Raw genomic sequence first — 21,757 nt, forward strand, 5'->3', positions numbered from 1 at the left:
CAGTCAGTTAAGCATCCAACTTTGGTTCAGGTCATGATCATGCAGTCGGTGGGTTTCAGCCCCACATCGGGCTCTGTGCCTGGAGCCTGCTTCAAATTCTGTGTCTCCCTCTCTCTCTGCCCCTCCCCCACGCTCTCTCTCTCTCTCAAAAAAAAAAAAAAAAAACATTAAAAAAATTTTTAAATCACACTTATAAAGATGAAAATTATGGGGCACCTGGGTGGCTTAATTGTTTAAGCATCCCTCTCTTGATTTCGGCTAAGATCATGATCTCACAATTGTGAGATCTCCACACACAGAGTGGAGCCTGCTGGATTCTCTCTCCCATGTGGTGCCTGGGCAGCTCAGTTAGTTAAGCTTCCAACTATTGATTTCAGCTCAGAAATCATCTCACAGTTTGTCAATGAGAGCCCCACATCGGGCTCCATGCTGACAGCGCAGAGCCTGCTTGGGATTCTCTCTCTCCCTCTCCCCATACCCCTCCCCACTTATGCTCTCTCTCACTCTCTCAAAACAAACATTTTTTTTTTTTAAATAGAGGATTCTCTTTCCCTCTGCCCCTCCCCTGCTCATGTTCACTCTCTCTCTAAAAAAATTTTTTTAAAAAATTAAAACTACAATATGTGAGGTGAAAAGTACAACAGATGGAATTAACAAAATACATGTGGCAAAAAAAAAAATTAGTGACCTTGAAGACACAGCAATAAAAACTTTACAAAATGAAACTAGAAAAAAAAACTTAAAAACTGAACAGAACATCAGTGAACAATGGGACTAGTTCAATCAGCCTATTATACATATAAGTTGCATCCTCAAAACACTGGCAGCATAGGGGATAGACAGAAAAAAATATTTGAAGGAATAATAACCAAATTTTCTCAAATTTGTTAAAAACTGTAAATTCATCAATCCAAGAATCTCAAATAACCCAAGCATAAAAAACATGAAAAAAACTAAACCAAGGCATATCGTTATAATATCATTCAAAACCACTGATAAAAAATAAAATATTTACATACAAAAAGAAAGATGACAGCAGATGACATCAAATGACATCAAAAATAAGGCAAATGAAAAAGGTAGTGGACCACCATCTCTCAAGCACTAAAAGAAAAAATTGTCAACCTAGAATTTTATACACAGTGAAAATATCTTTCAAAATAAAAGATAAAGACTTTTTCATACATATAAAACTAAGAACATTTTTCACCGTCCTGTCTCTAATAAATATTTAAAAATTTTGTAATGTTTATTTATTTTTGACAGAGAGACAGACAGACAGAGCATGAGCGGGGGAGGGGCAGAGAGAGACGGAGCCACAGAATCCAAAGCAGGCTCCAGGCTCTGAGCTGTCAGCACAGAGTCCAACGCAGGGCTCTAACTCACAGACCACGAGATCATGACCTGAGCCAAAGTCAGATGCTCAACCGATGGAATCACACAGGCTCCCCTATAATATATATTTTAAAAAGAAAATTCCTGAGGCAGAAAAAAAAAATTACACCATAGAAGAAATACGGATTTATACAATGAAAGTACTAAAAACAGTTACATGAGTAAATATTAGATATTTTTTCTCATTATTTAAATCTCCTTAAAAGGTAATTGACCATTTAAACAAAAATAACAATGTAGTATGTGGCTCAAACTTAAGCAGAAATAAAATATATAACAACTATCACACAAAAGGAAGGAAGGAAAAATGCAAGTAACGTATTGAATGTTCTTGTGAAGTGCTATAATACCACTTGAAGACAGACATGAGAAAACGATGTATGCTATTAACCCCAAAGCCATCATGAAATTAAGAAAACTGTTATCACTAATAAGCCAACAAAAGAGATAAAACTGAATTATAAAAAAATTTCAACAAATCAAAAAGAAGGAAGAAAAGGAGGAAAGAAAGAACAAACACATAGAACAAACAGAAAACAAATGGCAAGATGATAAATTTATGTCTAACCTTGCAGGGAGCACCTGGGTGGTGCAGTTAGTTATGCACCCAACTTCAGCTCAAGTCATGATCTCACGGTTCATGAGTTTGAGCCCTGCATTGGGCTGTGAGCTGACAGCTCAAAGCCTAGAGCCTGCTTCAGATTCTGTGTCTCCCTTGCTCTCTGCCCCTCCCCGACCCATGCTCTGTCTTTCTCTCTCAAAAATAAACATTAAAAAATTTAGAAAAAAATAAATGTAACCTTGAAAACTTAAATGGGATTTACAAAAATGTAAATTTTTCTATTAGGATAGAAAATTAATGAGAGACATAAATCTTTTTCAAAGGTGCTATTCCATGATAAAAAATAAAACTCTAAGCACTATGTATTTTTTTTATAAAATATCAAACAAGTGTGATCAGAGGTATATTTTAAATAGTAATAAATATATATTAAAAACATACAAATGCATAAATTAAATTCCCATGTACCCACACATCTTAAGAAGCAGAAGATTACCAATATTTAAAGACCTTATGGGGTGCCTGGGTGGCTCAGTCAGTTGAGTTTCCGACTTCAGCCCAGGTTATGATCTCATAGTTCATGGGTTCGAGCCCTGCAATGGGCTCTGTGCTGACAGCTCAGAGCCTGGAGCTTGTTTAGGATTCTGTCTCCTTCTCTCTCTGCCCCAACCCCACTTGTGCTCTGTCTCTAAAATAAATAAACAGTAAAAAAAAAATTTTTAATTAAAAAAAAAAAATAAAGACCTTACTGCACCCTCTTGTACTCTCCACCAAAGAACTCACTTCTGAATTAATCATTCCTCTGCTATTCTATATGGCTTTACTAGATGTGTATGAAACCCTAAATAGGATTTTTACATATTTTTAAATTTCATAAAAATAGGATCATACTCTATATATTATGTGATTTGCTTTTTTCACTCGACATTGTATTTTTGATATCCATCCATATTGGTGTATATAGTTATGGTCCATTCATTTTCAATATATTCATTCATTCTCCTACTGATGGACAAATGGGCGCTTAGAGTTTTGCTCTTAGATACTGCTTATGAACATTCCTATACATCTCCAGATCGAAAGGAATAGCTATAGGAGTTGCTACATGACGTTTCCAGGTTTTATGGTCATTCTTGTGCTATGATCCCCTTTTCATTGATAAACTGAGGCTTATAGAGACCAAGAAACTTGTTCAAGATCACATAGCTAGGCAGTATTGTTAAAACAAATAAATTCCCTTCCATCTACTTAAAAGAAAAAATCTCATAGTCCTGGAAACAACCACTTATCAAAAAGTGGATGGATAATATTTTACCTTGTTTTACATGAAGTTACAAGAGGAGGTTCTAGCAACTGATTCCAGTCAATTCTACCTCTTGACTTCTCATAGCAACTTGGTTATATGATAATCACATGACTATAACTTTCATCCTGTTAAGATACCCTGTACTTCACCATTCCTGAAAATCTAGTCAAATATTTTATAGTTAAATATGCTGGGATGTGTATAAATTATGTGTGTATAAAATATTTTTTAAAAATTAGTAATAAAGCATTTCCAATTGTGACTACAACTTTAAATTAAATTACAAGAACTTTTTTTTCTATCATGACTAAATTTGATTTCGGAATTACTATGTTTAAGACCCACTGAAGTGAATGTAATTTTTAAAATACTCTGTATTCACTGTAGAAGCTATTTGAGAGTATTTGCAAAAAATGTTTTGCATGTCACCTAAACCAAATAATTTCCAAGATAGTTAATATTATTCTTGCATTTTAAAAAAAAGAATACAATCCAAACTTTAACTAGTAACTATTAGTCAACTAGTAACTATTTAGATCAGTATAATCCTTCAACTTAAAAGTATGCGGAGAGGATTCTGGGAAGATGGTGGAGTAGGAAACACCAGAACTATCTCCCTACTTCCGCAACAATTACACTGGCAGAATCTGTCTCATGTAACTGTTTTGGATGTCTGGAGTCAGATACAAGTTTGCAACTTTCAGAAGATCTGAATGGGCAGTTTTGTTAGCTTCAGTCCATCTCAACTTTCTGCACAGTAGCAGCTACCCAATTCTCTAGTCTTAGCCATGTGGCAGCCAGCTGTACATGTGCTCCTGGAGCAGCTTGTACACAGCTTCCTGGAGACAGGTGGAGTTAAAACAACAACAACAACAACAACAACAACAACAACAACAACAATTCTGACCTCCAAAAACTGATAACTGATTACTGCTTCTTCTCACAAAAGTACAAAGAGGCAGACACCCATTCTTGTTGCACCTCCCTTCATTGTTGCAAGCCCCTTCCCCAATGCTGAAGTGATTTCCAAAGGATTTAAAAGACCAATGCCCATTTTCCCCCCTCTTCATTTTTCTGCTTTTTCAAACTCTTTTGGGAGCCAGACATTTAAGAATAGAACATCAAAATTACTACATATACAAGGAAAATTAGAAAGTGACCATGAATGCCCAGAGAAAGGCTCAGAAAAGACCTGAGCAGACATTAAGTCTATACCTCGGTCTGATCCTCAGTACAGAAACAGCCTACATTTTAAACAACAACAGCAAACTCTGGGAAAAGCAGAGAATTCAATTTCCAGAGTTACCACATTATTAGTTGCAAATGTCTAGTATTAAACAAGAAATCACAAGCCATACAAAGAAACAGGAAAGTATAGCCCATTCAATAGAAACAACTAAGAGAAACTGTCCCTGAAAGACCTACTGGCAAATATACTACACAAAAAACTTCAAAACAATGGTCTTAAATATGCCCAAAGAACCAAAGAAAGATGTAGAGAAAGTTTAAAAAAAAAAAAAAAGGGCGAGGGGGACAAAATGGAAATACCAAAAAAAAGACATAGAAAACCTAAAACAAACCAAAATTAAGTTATGGACCTGAAAAGTACAGTAACTGCAATGAAAAATCCACTAGATAGATTCAAAGGCCGACCTGAATATAAAGAAAAAAGAATCAGTGAACTTGAAAATAGAACAATAGAAATTACTGAGGCCTCAGAAACAAAAAGAAAAAAAAAAAATGAAGAAAAGTGAACAGAGCCTAAAGGACCTATGGGATACCATCAATCAATCCAACATATGCATCATAGGAATCCCAAAAGCAGAAGATAAGGAGAAAAAAAGGAAAGAGAATAATTGAAGAAATAATAGCCAAAAACTTCCCAAATTTGAAAAAAGACATGAAATACACTTCCAGGAAGTTCAACAAACTCCAAGTAAGATGAATTCAAAGACCCACACAGACATACATTATAATCAAACTTTGAAAAGACAGAGAATCTTGAAAGCAAAAGAGAGCGAGTCATCACATCCAAGGAATCCTCCATAAGATTACATACAGATTTCTCACCAGAAACTTTGGAGGCTAGAACATAGTGGGCAAATATATTCAAAGTGCTAACGAAAAAAAAATTGACAACCAAGAATCCAATATCTGGCAAAACTGTCCTTCAAAAGTGAAAGAGAAATTAAGATATTCCCAAACAAAATCGAGGGTATTCATGACCACTAGACCAGTCATGCATAAAGGTTCAAGGGAATCCTGCAAGTGAAATGAAAAGACACTAGATGGTAATTTAAAGCCATATGGGGAAAAAAAGATATCCATAAAGGTAAATACTTGAGCAATTATAAAAGCTGGTATATGTAACAATGGTCGGTAACTGCACTTTTTGTTTTCTTCATGATTTAAATGACTAATACATTTAAAAGGGAAAAAAATACTTAGTATAAAAGCTATTATTACTATAACTTAGGTTTGTAACTCCAAACCTTGTTTTCTATATAATTTAGGATACTAATGCATTTACAAGAATTGTTTATATTTGAGATCACACAATGTGACATCAACAACCAAAAGGATGGAGCTAGAACTGTAAAGTTTTTGTATGTTACTAGAGTTAAGCTAGTTATAAAGTCAAATTACAGTGTTATGCCTTTGGGATGTGAAATACATTCCCCATGGTAATCACAAAGAAATTAACTATACAATATACACAAAAGAAAATGAAAAAGGAATTTAACATTTCCCTACCAAAAAAAAAAAAAAATCAACTAAACATAAAAGAACAATTCAGGAAGTGAGGGACAAAAATACTGAAGACATACAGAGGGACAAAAGTCCCTCTTTATCAGTTACTACTTCATGTGTAAGTGTATTAAACTTTCCAAAGAAAAGACAGAGAATAAAAGAATGAATAAAAATATATGTCCCAATTGTATGCTGTCTTCAGGAGACCCACTTAAGACCCAAAGACACAAACAAGTGACAGAAAGTGAAAGAATGAAAAAAAGATTCTATGCAAACAGCAACCAAGAGAGAGCAGGGTGGCTATATTAAATCACGCAAAACAGACTTTAAATCCAAAAAGGTAAGAGACAAAGAAGGACACTGTATATTATTAATAAAAGCTTCGATATAGCAAAAAGATGTAACATTACAAATATTTATACATTTAATGACATTCAAAATATATGAAGCAAAAACTGACAGAGTTTAAGGGAGAAATACAATACTCAACTCACAAATAATGGATAGAACCACTGCACTGGGCAGACCACTTAATACAATAAACCAAACTAAATCTAACAGACATATTACAGAACACCCCACCCAAAAATAATGGCACACACATCCTTCTCCAGTGCATGTGGGACATTTTCCAGGATATAACATATTATGCCACAGATTAAGTATCAATATGTTTAAAAAGATATCATACAAACTATGTTCTCTGGCCACAACAAAACGAAGTTAGAAATCAAAAACAAAAATCAAACCAGAATATTCACAAAATTATGGAAATTAATATACTTTTAAACAACTAATATTTCAAAAAAGAAATCACAAGGGGCGCCTGGGTGGCTCAGTCGGTTAAACATCTGACTTCGGCTCAGGTCATGATCTCACAGTTTGTGGGTTTGAGCCCTGCATCAGGCTCAGAGCCTGACGCCTGCTTTGGATTCTGTGTCTCCCTCTCTCTGCCCCTCCCCCACTCACTCTCTGTCTCTCTCTCTCAAAAACTAACATTAAAATTAAAAAAAAAGAAATCACAATAGAAATTAGAAAATCCTTAGAAATAAATAAAAACACCAAATACCAAAAATTATGGAATGTACCAAAGCAGTGCTAAGGAGGAAATTAGAGCTATACATGCTTACATTAAAAAAAAAAAAAAAAAGATTAAACAAGATTTTTAAAATTAACAATCTAAGTTTACAACTTAAGAAACCAGAAAAAGGAGAACAAAACTAAACCCAAAGCTCACAAAAGGAAGGAAATAATAAAGATTAGAGATAAATGAATAAAGAATAGAAAGGCAATAGAGAAAATCAATGAAACAAAAAGTTGATTCTTTGAACAGATTGACCAAATTAACATACTTTTAGCTAGATGGACCAAGAAAAAAAGGAGAGAAGATTCAAATTACTCAAAATCAGAATGGAAGGGAGGACATTACTACTGATTCTACAGAAATTAAAAGTATTACAAGAAACTACTATGAACAACTGTATGCCAAAAAATTGGATAATGTAGATAAAATGAACGAATTCATAGAAACACAAAGCCTACCAAGATTAAATCATGAAGAAAATCTGAGTAGACCTATAACTCTTAAGGAGATTGAATCAGTAATAAAAATCTCCCAGTAAAGAAAAATCCTGCTGCTTAGCTGTCTCAGGTGAATTCTACCAAACATTTAAACAGAAATGAATCAATTCTTCTCAAACTTTCCCAAAAATTGAAGAAAAGCTAACACTTTCTAACTCATTCTAAAAGACCAGCATAATACTGATACCAAAGCCAAACAAAGACACTGTGAGAAAATTATAGATCAATATTTCTTATGAACAATGGTGTAAAAATCCTCAACAAAATACTAGCAAACAGGATTCAGCAGCATATTAAAAAGGTAACTCCATGACCAAGTGGGATTAATGTAAGGATGGTTCAACATATGAAAATCAATCAATATAATACACACATCAACATGAAGGAAAAAAAGCACATGATCATCTCAATTGATGGAGAAATAACATTTTACAAAACTCAACATCCTTTCATGATAACAACACTTAACAAATTAGAAATAAAAGGAAACTTCCTCAACATAATAAAAGCCACATATGAAAAACCCACAGCAAACATCATACTTAATGGTGAAAGACTTAAAAACTTAGATCTTAGAGCTTTTCCTCTAAGATTGGAAACAAGGCAACATGCCTACCTTTCACCATTTCTATTCAACACAGTACTGGAGGTTCTACTTAAAGCAATTAGGCAAGGGGAAAAAAAGGCATACAAATGAGAAAGGAAGAAGTCATATGACCTGCTTGCAAATAATGATTTTATATTTAGAAAACCCTATCCACAAAACAGCTCTCAGAACTAATAAAGTAGCAGGACATAAAGCCAACAAACACTAGTTGCATTTCTGTATGCCAACAATGAACAATCTGAAAAGGAAATTATAAAATAAATTCCATTTACAACAGCATCAAAAAGAACAAAATACTTAGGAATTAACTTAATCAGGGAGGTGAAAGACTTGTTCAATGAAAACTAGGAAACACTGCTGAAAGAAATTAAAGACAAGGGGTACCTGGATAGCTCAGCAGGTTAAGCATCCAACTTGGACTCAGATCATGATCCTGCGGTTCGTGGGTTCTAGCTCCACATCAGGAACTCTGCAGTCAGAGCAGAGCCCACTTCAGATCCTCTGTCTCCCTCTCTCTCTGCCCCTCCCCTGAATGCACCTGCACACAATCTCTCTCTCTCTCTCAAAAATAAACATTAAAAAAAAAAGCAATTAAAGACAACATAAATAAATGGGAATACATTCCATGTTTATGGACTGGAAGACTTTAATTTAGTTAAAATGTCAATACAACCCAAAGCAGTCTACAGATTCAATGCAATCCCAATGACTTATTGTGCAGAAATGGTAAAACTCACCTTAAAATTCATATGGAACCTCTAGGACTGCAAAGAGCCAAAACAATTGAAAAAAGAGAGGAAGAGAAAAAAACTAGAGGGCTCATACTTCTTCATTTCAAAACTTACTACAAAGCTACAGTAATTATGGTATCGGCATATATAGATTACTACATAGATATGTAGATCAATGGAATAGAATAGAAAGTCCAGAAATAAACTCTTACACATATGGTCAAATGACTTTTGACAAGGGTGCTAAGACCACTCAGTAAGGAGTCTTTTCAACAAACCTGGATATGCACAGGCAAAAAAATAAAGCTGGACCCTTACCTAACATCATATACAAATATTAACTGAAAATGGATCAAGGACCTAAGTGTAAGACCTAAGACAATAAAATTCTTAAAATCATACATAGGGCAAAAGCTTTATGACATTAGATTTGGTGATGATTTCTTGGATAGGATGCCAAAGGCCCAAGTAACAAAAGAAAAAAATAGACAAACTGGACTACATGAAAATTTTAAAATCTTGGACATCAAAAACCACTATCCTTAATGAAACAATTACTTAAAAAGTCACACATTGAGGGTGCCTGGCGGCTCAGTTGGTTAAATGTCCAATTCTTGATTTCAGCCAGGTCACGAACTCATGGTCCATGGGACTGAGTCCCACGTCAGGCTCCAGGCTTACAGCACAGAGCCTGCTTGGGATTCTCTCTCTCCCTCTCTGTCTGCCCCTCCCCCACTCATGCTCTCTCGCAATCTCCCTCGCTCTTTCTCAAAATAAATAAATATTTAAATTAAAAAGTCACACATTGACCCATTCAATGTACAAGAAAAGCACATAGATTTTTAATGTAATCAAATAGGAAATATTCAATGATAATTGTTTCAGGTTCCATTTTGCAAATAACCTTTGAGAAATTACCATGTGTGTGGTTTTAACGTATTAATGATGAATATCCACAATTATCTGAAAAAGTTTATTAAAAAAATACTAGGGGCGCCTGGGTGGCGCAATCGGTTAAGCGTCCGACTTCAGCCAGGTCATGATCTCGCGGTCCATGAGTTCGAGCCCCGCGTCAGGCTCTGGGCTGATGGCTCAGAGCCTGGAGCCTGTTTCCGATTCTGTGTCTCCCTCTCTCTCTGCCCCTCCCCCGTTCATGCTCTGTCTCTCTCTGTCCCAAAAATAAATAAATGTTGAAAAAAAAAAATTTTTTTTTTAAAAATACTAAAAAAAAAAAGAGAGCCTATCCATAGAGTAAATGTCAACCCACACAATGTGAGAAAATATCTGCAAATCATATGTCTGGTAAGAGATTACTATCCAGAATCTATAAATTCTAAAACTCAACAAAAACAAAAACAAACAGCCACCTGGTTAGCTATATCAGTAGAGCATATGACTCTGGATCTTGGGGTTGTGAGTTCAAGCCCCACAATGTGTATAAAGATTACTTTAAAAAATTAAATTTTAAAAACAAAATCCAATTTAAAAATGGGCAAAAACTTTAGTAGACATTTCTCCAAAGAAGATATATGGTCTATAAACACATGTAAAGATGCTCAAACCACTAATCATTAGGGAAATGCAAATCAAAACCACAATAAGGTTAATCTCATACCCATTAGGATGGCTACTATCAAAAAAAAAAAAAACAGAAAATATATTTTGGGAAGGATGTGGAGAAATCAGAACCCTCATGCAATGCTGGTAGGAATGTAAAATGGAACAGCTGTTAACGGAAAGCAATACGATGGTTTCTTGAAAAATTACAAACAGAGTTACCTATGATCCAGCAATTCCATTTGAGTATTTATCTGAAAGAACTGAAAGCAGAATCTCAAAAAGGTATTTGTATACCCATGTTTATAGCAACATTATTCACTGTGGCTAAAATGTGGAAGCAAACCAAGGGTCCATCAACTGAAGAATGGATAAGCACAATGTGACATACACATACAGTGGTATATTAGCTAGCCTTTAAAAAGAAGAAAATTCTGCAATATGTTACAACATGGATGAACCTTGAGGACATTATACTAAGTGAAAAAAACCAGTAACAAAAGACAATTACAGTAAAAACTTGGATTGTAACTTGTCCTGCAAGTGTTCCGCAAGAACAGCAAACATTTCTGATAAATTTTAACTTGAAAATGAGTAATGTCTTGCAATATGGGTAATATATGACGCTGAATGTCACACGATCAACTGAGCCAATGGTTCTTTTCGCTCTCTTGCTGAGGGATTGTGGATGGTCATCTCCCATGCTCACTCTCAGACCACGGCGTTTGGCAGAAATCAGTGGTTTTTCAGAACATTGGAAGGTGCCCACACCAGCACTAGTGTATTTTTTATCACTTCAGAGCACCTTTGGTCAGTCCTTTGCTTTTCCATACAAGAGTAACCTTAGGAATGTTATGCTTCATTCTAGGTCAGGCTGCCTGCAGATATAGACCATTTCCTCTGCTACTTTATTGCCAGTTACATTAAATACAGTATATGACAAGAGTTTAATACCGTACTGTAGTCAACATCCATGCAAGCATATATAATGGCCCCCATGCAGAAAAAGATTTCATTGATCCAGTAGACAGCAATGATTACGTATCTGATAGTGAAAGTCATCCTACACAATAACCTCCCTCTCTCCTGTCTCCTGCACACTAGCCATTAAGGTTTTCAAAGGTAAGTGCAGGTTAATTTATTTTTCTTTATATTTTGTATTTCCTTTATTATTTTGTATTATATTACAGTATTGTAATTATTTTTATATGAATATTTTTGGATTGTATAACAAATCATTTGAGTTTCCATTATTTCTTATGGGGAAATTTGCTTTGATATACAAGTGCTTTGATTACAAACATGTTTCCAGAACAAAGTTTCCAGAATGAATTATGCTCGCAAACAACAGTTTTAGTGTGCTATATGATTCCACTTATGTGGGGTGCTTGGAGTACTCAAGATTATAAAGACAGAAATTGTAATGGTGGTTGCCATGGGCTGGGTACAGGGAGAAATGGAAGAGTTATTGTTTAATAGGTATTTGGGGCGCCTGGGTGGCTCAGTCGGTTAAGCGTCCGACTTTAGCTCAGGTCACGATCTTGCGGTCCGTGAGTTCGAGCCCCGCGTCAGGCTCTGGGCTGACGGCTCAGAGCCTGGAGCCTGCTTCCGATTCTGTGTCTCCCTCTCTCTCTGCCCCTCCCCCATTCATGCTCTGTCTCTCTCTGTCTCAAAAATAAATAAACGCTAAAAAAAAAAAAAATAGGTATAGAGTTTTAGCTTTACAAGATGAAAGTGTAGGGCACTTGGGTAGCTCAGTTGGCTGAGCATCTGACTCGATTTCAGCTCAGGTCATGATCCCAGGGTCATGGAATCAAGCCCCACATCGGGCTCCATGCTGAGCATGAAACCTGCTAAAGATTCTCTCTCTCTCCCTCTCTCTCACTCTTTCTCTCTCTCTCTCCTTCTGCCCCTCTTCCCCTCTTGTGCATGCTCTCTCTCAGAAATAAAAATTAAAAACTAAAAACACATGAAAAATGTTATAGGGATGGATAATGATGGTTGCTAAAAATTATGAAGATATGTAATACCACTGAACTGTATACTTAAAAATAGCTAAGATGGTAAATCTTATACATATTTTACCATACTAAAAAAAAAAAAAAACCTTTATAATAATTTAATACCTGATTTATTTTACAAGTCTTAATCTTGCTTTTTAAGAGATCCTGTTTTTAATCACACTATAATCTACCATGGCTCTTTATCAATTGCATGGATGCTATGCAAAACACATATTTCTAAATGTGCAGATACTTAAAACAGCAAAGGGACCTTAAGATTTCTCTCTAAAAATTACTTTGCTGGTTTCAATGAAACACAGATTATAACAAAACTGTTACATAAAGAGCTTTAATTATTGTTCATTAAAGAAAACATCAAAATGAATGATTTTTAACTGGAATCACACCAATTTTATATATGCTATAAGTAAAATTAATGAGGTTAATTTCTTACTGTGTAAGTGTAAAATCTTGTAAGCTCCAAAATACCTAGAGTATCAAGAGCCAACATTCAATTTTAGGGATTTGAAACTTAATACTCCTTCAATAGCTCTGTTGGATGTTGTTAGAATGGTATTTTAAATATTTTCTGTAATTTTAATTAAACATTACCTAAATAATGCTGAACTGGAAAAAAATGTTAAAAACATCTCCAAATCCAGCATAATAGATTAATGCTCTATTGTTTGTTGCCTTAACAAAAGCGAATGATTCAGAAACCACCTGGAGATTCAAACTCACAATGAATTGCAATGACATTTGTACTACTTGACATTAATTATTACCAGAGTTGATTCTCTAAGAAGGCAGAGAAGACAACCTTATTATTAGTATAATTGGAAATATGCTAATATGCCCACCAGAACAAAAATCCTCTCTTGTAACATACTGCATTACCTGTGAAAGGTAACTTATGAACTAATCAGTGCTAAAGTGTTCGTTAATCTAACAAGGAACTATAAAGAGAACAAGGCCATGAACCACCAGTCAGTTGACTGTGATTGTATGTATCTGAACTGGAAGGGGGGAGGGGGGCACACATGTCTGTGGCCTCCTTGGAGTATGAAGATGTCCTATTCTGCTATAGGACTGCATGAGATTTCTGGTTATGAAAACTCTCCCTTCGAAAATTCACTATAAATCAAGAATAGAAATCATGAGATTAGGCAAAGTTTGACTGTGAAATGATTGGTTGAGGTATAAAAAGTCTATCAAAATTTATGTATTTACTTCTAACTTGTATATATGATTCTTAAGTTCTCTGCAGCTCAAAAGCTTTGAGTTTGATACCCATATGCCGAAGGAATACGACACCATTTATCATATTCCTCAATTCATAAATAATTTATATTTTTAGATCTACTTTATATCACTTTATTATAAATTAAACAATTAGGAACAGCATTATCATCACTTTAATCAGTTATTTTAAACCATATTTCATCTCTGCATCATCTTAACTTTGACTTTATTGGTTTAATAATCTCTTCCAAAGGCATGCCACAATTTATTTCTCAGTGGTTTTTATAGTATTTTTCAAAATTGGTATTAATGGGCATTAATTTAATTCAAAATGAAGTCATACTTTTATTAAAAGTAAGTCAATCTTATTTGACTGGGTTTCAACAATTAGATTATACGGCAATATTTTATCCAAAACTGAAAATTCAATGAGCAAATAAACCACCTCAAGGCTTTGACAAAAACATATTTAAGGAATATGGTAAGATGAAAGCATTTAATTACAAATATTGTTTGGGGAAGGTGTTAATAAAATTCTATTTCAATTTTTCCTAACACTTTCAGAGCATATTGAATTAATCAAGGTAACTCTAAATCAAAGAGGGACTGTATAACACTAGGCAAATTTTAGTAAAGCTCTGAATAAGTAATAAATATTTTTGAAAGTCAGGTAGTTTTCAATTTTCTGTTTTCAGACAAATTGAAGAAACGGCCCAAATGAGTTAGATCACTGAAAACAATTTCTGATTACAGGCCTCTACGTGACTTTGTTTTGCAAATGACATAGAAGGAGTTCTAAGAATTCTCATCTTCTTATTTATGTGAGTAAGGTTTCTAAGCACTTACAACTATAACTCTGGAAAACGGTAATAAATTTGAAACTGAATCCAATCTCATTCTAAACACAAGTAATAATCATCCACATATATATAAACTAATCAGGGGAGAAAAAGTCCCATCCATTGAGATGCACCCCATTAAATTTATACTTTTAATTTTTAATAAGTATCCAAATTTGCAACATTTGTTTTGATACACTGTATGCAATTAAGAACCATAAGTGATAAATTTAAAAAAAAATTTAGATTCAATTTATATTCATATTTTTGTCATAAAAAACTATGATAACACGCTCATAAAAGACTTTTTTAGCATTAAACTACATTAAAGTAAGATAAAATTGGAAGTTTGAGATTAGCCATGTATAGAAACCTCAACTTTTGACTGTCAAAGAAGACATATTTACCTATTTTTTTAAAAGGACAATGGTAGGAAGATATTTACATTCCACTGCATTTTTTTTAAGTTTATTTATTTTGAGAGAGAGAGAGAGAGGGAGAGAGAGCAAGGGAGGGGTAAAGAGAAAGGGAGAGAGAGAGAATCCCAGGCAAGAAGCTTGATCTCACAAAGCATGAGATCATGACCTGAGCCGAAATCAAAAGGCAGACACTCAACCCACTGAGCCACTCAGGTACCCACCCGCTGCATGTTTTTTAAAGAATGATCTAACAGTTGTTTTTTTTTTTTTTTAATTCAATATTCATAATACATTGGAAATTACAATTTTTATAATTGTATAAACATCACACATTTTAGATGTTAATTTTTAAATGTATGAGGGGATATGTAGTTTGCTTTCTTAATGTAAGATCTTTTCTAGATATGGCTAAAAGAATCTGAACAAATCACAACTTTTGAAATTGAGTTTCTTAAACTGAGGATAATACTCTACTTCAGGATGATACATATGTAATATACATATTCACTATCTGATTTTTGTAAAATGTAAAACAATATGATTAAATTTATGGGGGCCTATAAAAAAATAACACCTCCCTTAATTTTGAGTCCTTTTTATATGAACTGGACAGACCAACTAAGACATAACATGAAAAATCTCAGCTGCAAGTCATGAAAACTTGATTCATTTCTAGGGGCTATATATTAAATTGAACTATAACTAAATTCCTATGTACCACGATTCTTTAAAATTAAACTTCGCCAAATATAAGAGGGTATTACAAAACCAGACTTGGGAATTAAGGCACTGAAATGTAAAAAGGAAACGGAGGTCTTAGATTTAGAAACAAGGCTATGGACAGCCAGCCTTACCCAGTCAATCCCATCTTTTGGGGACAGTTTACAACTTCCTATCTTAAAATAAGCATCGTGTAACATAAACCAGTAAGAATAATACATGCCCATTTTCTGGGCCTCCATCTACAGATCTCAGTAGTTTCATTTAGATGGAGCCAACTATATTCCACAGGCAAACCAAGCATACTAGACAATAAATACATCATACTGAAATAAAAAAATAATTTTGCTACATGTATATTTTATAATTGAAACTGTTCTTAATTCTGCCTATAGGTTAAGCCTGATAATTTAGCTAAATGAGTTGGTATACAAGTGAATAAGCTATTTACCAAAAATTGGTAATATATAAATTTTTATTAAAGTGTCAACATCTGTGAAATTTCAGATATGCTCAGTACTCTACAACAACTTCTAATCATTCTCCAATATAATTTGCATTTACAAAATTTCTGCTTGGCTAGAAAAGTTTGAAACTGATTGGGTTTATTAAGCCAAGATTGTTAGTCTTCAAGACTCCACAATAGCAATTTTGAAGACATTTCTCTTATACCGATTTTGAGGAAGACATCATGTTGTGCTCTATGAGGCATACATTGATGTATAAGACTCTCTGAACTCAGAGAAAGCATCAGTCTAATACAGAAAAGTTGAGAGCATTGCACAGTGACTACCACCTAAATTCTAAAATTAACATTTTACTATACAGTATTTCCTGTAACTATATCTGCTTTATCTATATTATAACTTTGTATGGACATAACTATTCATCCCCCTATATATCCATCAACCCATCTTATATTTTTTTAAATTTTTTAAAAGGTTTTATTTTCAAGTAATCTTTATGCCCAATGTGGGGCTTGAACTCACAACCCTGAGATCAAGAGTCACATGCTCCACAGGCTAGGCCAGCCAGGCATCCCTGATGCATTTCAAAGAAAGCTGCAGACATAAGTATGTTTCATCCCTAAATATTTCAGCATAAGTATCATTAGCTAGAGCTTAATAATTTTTACAGTTTTTAAGAGAAAATTTACAAATATGAAATGTACAAATCTTAAATGTTTCACTCGCAGATTTTTGAAAATGTCTACGCCTCTCTAATCCACACCCTCATCAAGACATAGCAAATTACTGTCACCTAAAAAGTTCCTTCTTGCCCATTTGCTGTCAATCTCCACCCCAACTCCCACTTAGAGGGAACCACTGTTGGTGAATTTTTTCACCACCATTGATTAGTTTTGCAGATAATTTTTAAATTCAAAATTTAAAACAAAGAGTGATCAGAGGAATCAAAAAAGACTTCACATGAAGAGATGTATAGAAACATGATAAAGTAAATATATAAAAACCACTTAACAATTGTAGAAATTAGGTGTGGGTATAGGGGTGCGTCAGTTAGCAATTTACTACCTCTCAGCTCCAAAGGACATGTTTTAGCAACAGCAAGAAGATTGGCTAAAGTACAAGACATAAGGGGCACCCAGCTGGCTCAGTCGGTTAAGCATATAACTTTAGTTCAGGTCATGATCTCACAGTCTGTCTGTTCGAGCCCCAAGTCAGGCTCTGTGCTGACAGCTTAGAGCCTGGAGTCTGCTTCAGATCCTGTGTCTCACTCTTTCTGCCCCACCCCCGCTCACATTCTGGCTCACGCTCGCTCTCTCTCTCTCTCTCTCTCAAAAATAAACAAACATTAAAAAAAAAAACTTTTAAAAAAAGACATAAAATGCACATTAATACATTATTTTTTCCTCCCATTTAACCTTCACTTCAATATGTTAATTGTTCACATTCAATTGTTTTCTTTTTGGCCTACTCTCCTGTCCCTGCTCTGCCCATTCTTCGACATACTGTCCAAGGCCTAGCTCTTCCCACTCTTTCCAATAAACTGATCCATTGCAGTCTTTTTGTATGTCTTAATTTCTTCAAACATAGGCATAAGTATATGTCTTTGGACATATTTATGACAAAATGTAGATATGTCTGTGCTTACATTTTTTTTTTTTTTTTTACATGTAAAGCTATTAGCAGTAACATAAGACACGATTTCATAATCTCTAGTTAGTAGGGGATAAGAAAAAGCATTATTTGGGGCACCTGGGTGGCTCAGTCAGTTAAGCATCCAACTTTATTTAGCTCAAGTCATAATCTCATGGTTCATGAGTTCAAGCCCCGCATCAGGCTCTGCACTGACAGTGTGGAGCCTGCCTGGGACTCTCTCTCTCTCTCCCTCTCCTTCTGCCCCTCCCCAATTCACACACGCTCTCTCCATCAAAATATATACATAAACTTCAAAAAGAAAAGGCATTAGTTGATTTTTTTTAATAAAAAAACTTTCTTTTTATAACTACAAAATATACCTATATACTCAAGAGTGAGTATATGTGCCTGTGTGTCAGCACATGATCTCTGGGAAGGGATTGGTAATATTCTTTGTTAAACTGGGTGATGAGTACAGTTGAACAAATAAAATGAATTCCCAATATTTTCTCCACCTACCCATACATTTAAAGCACCCTCAAGCCACTGTCCAGTGATGTCTCTCTTCTTTCTCTTTCCTTAGAAATTTCACAACTATTGTAAAATTTGATTTACGAAAAGCATGTTTGTTTAACCCAATCTGAAAATATAAAAAATTATAAAACCAGCTGGACATGTAATAGGAAAAACTCATAAAAGACGTAAGTCATAGAAAACAAATATATCCAAACAAAACATATGACAATTCATTAAAAGCATGTATGAACATGCACTTGTTGTACACATTAAAGTATAAAGATATCCCAACTGGGCTCCTTTCTCTCCTAACCCCCATTATTGGTGGGGTCTGAACCTGCCAATCTATTTCACACTTCCATATGTGGTAGGTACTCTTCCATCTACTCAGAATGTGGCAGGAACACAGGCATTCTAAAATAGTAAAGAGCAGCAGGCAGATGTTGTTTGGTGTCATCAAGACAATGACACTGCTGGGGCGCCTGGGTGGCGCAGTCGGTTAAGCGTCCGACTTCAGCCAGGTCACGATCTCGCGGTCCGTGAGTTCGAGCCCCACGTCGGGCTCTGGGCTGATGGCTCAGAGCCTGGAGCCTGTTTCCGATTCTGTGTCTCCCTCTCTCTCTGCCCCTCCCCCGTTCATGCTGTGTCTCTCTCTGTCCCAAAAATAAATAAACGTTGAAAAAAAAAAAATTAAAAAAGACAATGACACTGCTTTCTCAACCCCTTCTGTGGGCTTGCTAAGTCCCTTCAAGCTCCAGGACAATGCAGTGTTTGGAAACATTCTTTCAAACAGACACACACCAAGACTGTTAAAGTTCTTCCAAAATAGAAAGGTGATGGTTAAGACCAGAATTGAGTTTCTTGCCTCTGACAGTACACTTCCTGTGCAGTCAGTAGCACAGACAGCTATGCACTCCAGTCTACACTCAGGGGCAAAAGAAACACCCCACAAAGATATGTTGCAGCTGTTCCTGTTCTGGGTGATGCCTTGCTTCCACTAACTTCCAACAGCTGTGCAAAAAAACTTCCTGTGATAATGAAAATGTTCAATATTCTGTCCCAAGTGGCTTTTGGACACTTGAAATCTAACTAGTGTGACTAAGGAACTGGACTTTTAATTTTATACTTAATTTTAACTAATTTAAATTTAATAGCTGCGTGATTCACAGCTATAGTCTTGGGTAACACATTTCTGGAGCCTCGGTTAAAAAAAAAAAAAAATCAGGAACTTAAAGCAGCTCTCTTACCACCAAACCAAAACCCTACCTATAAAACAGTAAATGTGGTTCTACCTCTTATCTTAGCTGCCTGGCAAAAACATCCATTTGCCTTCATTCAGGCAGCACCTCCTTTGTGAAGTCCTGGCACCCCATAGTTGCTAACTCTTTATCACTAACTAGGCCACACCACGTTGTCATTTACATAATTGTATTCCCTGCTATTATGGGGGCTCCAAAAAGGCAGCAATTGTATCGTATTAATCTCTGAATTCTCAGAGCTTAATAGGGTGCCACATCCTAAAACCCTTGCCCTACATTTTCCTGGCCAATTTTTTTTTTTTAAGTTTGTTTATTTTGAGTGAGCACAAGGGGGAAAGGGGCAGAGACAGAGGGAGAGAGAGAATCCTAAGCAAGCTCTACACCATCAGTGCAGAGCCTGATGTGGGGCCCGAACCCACAAACCATGAGATCATGACCTGAGCAGAAGTTGGACACTTCACCGACTGAGCCACCCAAGCGCCCCACACCAGTTTTCATCTAACCAATCCCAGCTCTTTACTACTCTACCATTTGAAATCTCATAATCCAATTCACAACCAACATCTTAGAACTAGAGAAATCCAAGGTCATTTTATCTATATCAAAGGGCTTGGTGTTTTAACCTCCATATACAATTGCTCAGTAGAAAACACTGTAAAATAGTGAAAATGATGCATATTAGGAAATCAAGTGGAAAAAAAGAGTAAGCAGTTCAACATAGAATCTGGAATCCAGGACAAAACACCAATTTGGGAATTTTTTGACACAGAAGTAACTAAGCATTTGACATTTGTAACCATGCAACTCAGGAAGTAGATCACTTAGGGATTAACTGTAGATCGAAGAGCAAAGGCACTGCAATGTTAAGAAGTCAAAGGCAAAAAAGAACATGCAAAGAAACCTGAGAAGAGACAACCAGTGACATAAGAGGAAAACCAGGAAAGTATGTTATATGAATAACAAGTGAATAAAGTGATTCAGAGAAGAGAGAACCATTCAGTTATGATAAGTAATACTGATAAAGCAAAACTGGAAAGTAAAATGCTATAGTTCTTTCCTACAATAGCAAACCCTCCAAAATGAAGAGAGTAAAACTGAAAGATACCACTTGGCATTCAATCACCAGTGATAGAGAAAAACTAGAAGTTAGAGCAATGTTATCTAATATAGATACTGCATTCATTTTCTTTACATATACGTCATTCCAGAGCACCACATCTTCCTTTCCCTAGCCACATCAAACAAGGTTTCAGGGAGCACAACAATTCTCTTGGGCAGCATTAATTTTAAATCAAAACATCCCGAGTTGTACACCAGCTGAGACACTGCCTGAAACAACTAGTGTCTCCCATTCAAGTACTACATGTCCCTTAGAAATTCAGGTTTGGCGTAATTCAAAGGTCAAGATGGCTTATACAGAGGCCAGTTTTCAAAAAAGAATAGGCAAAAGTCGACATTCACAAGGACTTAGAGAAAAAGATCCGTGAACTGTGAACTCCAGGAGAGGAAGGGCTCACTTCCCACAAGGCAAGCACTATTTTTTATTTAACTTTAAAAGAGCTGTATCATACAGGGGAGGGGGCGCGAACTTCAGGACACTACGCCCTCCAGAACGCTGCTGCCCTAACACTCAGCGCTGAGACACCGGCGAGTTCGCGGGCACTGCCCAGTAGGTAAGCGCCCGGGTAGATAAAAGCAAAGCAGGCCGGCGCCTACCCGGCATTCTGGACCCTCAGGTTAACAGAAAACCCCTAGCCCTCGGGCCCTGGCTCACTAGCCTCTGGAGTAGGGCAGACGTGCGGCCCCTGGCCACCTCAAAGGAGCGTCCCCACAAACTGCTCACCTCGTCACCCGACACTACCACAGAGGAGCGTCCCCTGGCAAGTAAGGAAGGAGACCGTGCTGGCCACGGCACGCTAGCTCTGTCTCCAGCGTTTCGGAGCTGCGGCAGCCACAATCCCCCCAAGTACTCCCCAGCGGCCCGTGCGTGCGCGCGCTCTCCCGCCTCGTCGCTTAGCAACCTGCGAAGCCTTCCAGTCTTCGCGACACGTCAATTCCGCCCGCCCCTCCAGGGTGCAAATAGTTTTTAAAAACATTTTGTTTCCGGGTCAAACCGATTTACGCAGCGGAAGGTCTCTTTGCTTCACACATTTACCCTTGGGAATAAGAT

At 36.0% G+C, this 21,757-nt stretch overlaps 1 protein-coding gene across 4 annotated transcripts in view; it reads right to left on the reverse strand.

The window, feature by feature from the left end:
• LOC123580849 (WD repeat containing planar cell polarity effector) overlaps nucleotides 1-21,652 on the reverse strand; it is a 387,009-nt gene extending 365,357 nt beyond the window's left edge. For all 4 annotated transcript variants that reach the window (XR_006703493.1, XM_045446220.1, XM_045446221.1 and 1 more), the window contains exon 1: nucleotides 21,431-21,652. The gene's annotated coding sequence lies outside the window, so the exon portion shown is untranslated. The remainder of the gene's footprint in view (nucleotides 1-21,430) is intronic.
• Nucleotides 21,653-21,757: the final 105 nt, after the last annotated feature.

Source organism: Leopardus geoffroyi, chromosome A3, assembly GCF_018350155.1.
Source record: "Leopardus geoffroyi isolate Oge1 chromosome A3, O.geoffroyi_Oge1_pat1.0, whole genome shotgun sequence".
Classification (NCBI taxonomy): domain Eukaryota; kingdom Metazoa; phylum Chordata; class Mammalia; order Carnivora; family Felidae; genus Leopardus; species Leopardus geoffroyi.